General features: G+C 40.2%; 1 long non-coding RNA gene across 1 annotated transcript; it reads left to right on the top strand.

Moving 5' to 3' along the window:
- The first annotated feature begins 420 nt into the window (after positions 1-420).
- Positions 421-1251, top strand: LOC121633547. Its single transcript, XR_006009075.1, has 3 exons — positions 421-757; positions 855-951; positions 1106-1251. It is a non-coding gene; the product is annotated as an uncharacterized LOC121633547 (long non-coding RNA).
- The last annotated feature ends 1369 nt before the right edge of the window (positions 1252-2620 follow it).

Raw genomic sequence — 2620 nt, 5'->3', positions numbered from 1 at the left:
TGGAAACAACGAGAAACAACAAAAACATGAGGAATTTGTCAGAGATCAAGAACACCTTCACTATGACCTGGCTGACCACTGATGAGGAGGATGTGACATCATATGAATACAAGCAATGAATAAAAACAACAGTTTTTAACAAAGTTCTGTCCTGTAAAGTCCTGATCCAGAATCCTGATCTAGAGTCCTGATCCAGCTATTTTACAGCCAACATTAACTCTGGTCCATAATCAACTTTTTTTCTCTTTTAAAATATGATTTAAAAACTTGTAAATCTCAGGAACTGTGTGACAACTAGAGTTGCCACCAGTCCCGTTTTTCCCAGAATTGTTCTCTTTTTTTACAAGCTGTCCCGGGAAAAATAAAATCTCTCCCGGGACACAATTTGTCCCGGTTTTTCGGGGAAAATGCAAAAACCTTATTTGATTTCCTTCGTTCTGTAGTCTACAGATGTCCTCTGTGTTAATGTGGCTGTACGTCACACGCAAGTGACGTGCCCAAGCGCTGAAAGTGGCCCGCGCAAGCCAAGCAGGCCAGGGAGGGAAACTTGATGGAAGACAGACAGCAAGCTGAATCAGGCGTCCGTCTTATTTTCGCCAAGTTTTGGAGTCTTTAATTAAAATGGGAGGAGAGACAACGGACGAGGAAGGAGAAGGAGCAAATTCATGTAAGCCACCGGCAAGAAAAAACGATATACTCGTTACAATCCTCAACATAACATCTGTGTCAGAGAGACAACCTGGTTCACAACAAAGAGGTAAGCAAAGAAATTAGTTGTTCCACTGTGACGTTAGTATATCTTCACATTTAATCATGTTTTAATAGGTATGTTTATCTATTTATATGTAATGTAGAAGATGGCAGCAGCAGGCCAAGGGACTCCAGATCAAGAGCAGCAGATTCAAGAACATCTGTGTCAGAGAGACAGTCTGTGTCAAGAAAAAAGCAAAGGTACAATAAGGGGCAACAAGGAGTCTTACAACTTTGTATAGCCTAGATTACTAAATCAATGTAGTATAGTTTACCTATCATTGTCAAAGCAAATATGCTTCTGTTAGATCTTCCACTGCATATCTCTCCTGTCATGTCTCTCTCTGTGTTCTAGTGTGTTGGCATGGCTGCTCAACTCGGACGTCTCAAATATAGGGTGACTCATCAAAATTATCAGCTGATATCTACTCTGTTTTGCCTAGCAGTCAGCATTGTGTATGAGAGATTTTGATCCGTAAAAAATTAAAAATATTAACAGGACTTTGTCTCTGTCTCCTATGTCTGAATTTCATGTTAATTTAGTTTGAACTGATAATAATCCCCGATTCCTCTGCCCCAAAGTTTATGTCCAGTGTCCCTTTTTTCCACAAATCCAAGGTGGCAACCCTAGTGACAACCCATGTCTGACAGCTGCTTCAGGACAAACTCAGGGTTTCTGTATGATGAACCTGCCAGCGAGTAGGTTTGCTTCACAGAGTCAGTTACCATAGTAACAGACTTACCTCGATTTCTGAAACAGAAAACACAACTCTGGGTTAACAAACTTAGAGTTTCAACATAACCTGCTTTCTGGAACGGGCCCCAGATTTCACGTGCGGTGGTATACATCCGGTACTGCCACCTGCAGACCCTGACTCAATCAACTCTAGATTTATTCTACATTAATGTTTTTATTGTTACCATGAGGTCAACGTGTTTTTCCACCTACAGCGACGAAGAGGCTCCAATCAGGTGAACATTTTACCTCCCAAACACAGTCATGCTAAAGTTAGCATGCTTAGCTTTGATTTGGCTGCATGTAAAGATGTGTTTTCATGTCAGAAGTTTAATCCTAAGTCGCTGGTTTGAGTCAGAACTGGGAGCAATGTGCAGCTGCATCCCCGAGCTGTGCTGCAGTTTACCTCAGCTTCTTATCAGCTTCCTCTCGCTGCTATTTGCATATTTTCACTGTACCTCAAAGCGCTTTTATCTGCAGATACACAGCAGGTCAGGAGAACCGTCACACGTCATTTTTATCTGGATCATCTTTTCCAAACAGCAGCAGGTTTTTATTTTTAGATCTGAGAGCCTTAAAAGCAGCAGCTTTACTATTCATGTGATGCATTCTCTGACATTTAAACACTGACACCTTTACTGGCTGCTTCTGAACTGTGGTGAAGTAAAAATTTGGTTTTTGTCTCCTCCATGTAGCTTCCTGCATTTCCCATCATGCCTTTCACATCCTGTCCACCTGAGAAGAAGGAAACTAGACTTCTGTTTTGTTTTCAGTTTATTGTATCTTTTATATGAATAAACGTATAAACAAAACTTCATCTAGAACTTCACAAATATTGTTTACATGCTTTTTTTTTTTTTAGCAGGTTCTGGATTTGGGACAGAATATTCCATCATATGTTTTTTTTATTTCTTATGAAACATTTCTTCCCTGGATGTCAGCTGGTCTGTGGCAGACATATATAGATGCTGCTCCAATCCTGCTGGCCGCTAGCAACGTGCAGATTAGGTGGCTATCTTGGTGCAGTGCGTCTCCTCCATTTATTACATTACATGTGAAGGAATCACATTAACTGTTAAAATTATTACAAATCGTTCAACTGTCTACTTATTCTTTAAATGTTATTAAATACAG

The sequence above is a fragment of the Melanotaenia boesemani genome, chromosome 22 (assembly GCF_017639745.1).
Source record: "Melanotaenia boesemani isolate fMelBoe1 chromosome 22, fMelBoe1.pri, whole genome shotgun sequence".
Taxonomy (NCBI): domain Eukaryota; kingdom Metazoa; phylum Chordata; class Actinopteri; order Atheriniformes; family Melanotaeniidae; genus Melanotaenia; species Melanotaenia boesemani.
The sequence above is the reverse complement of the archived record's forward strand: the minus strand, read 5'-3'. Positions and strand labels throughout refer to the sequence as shown.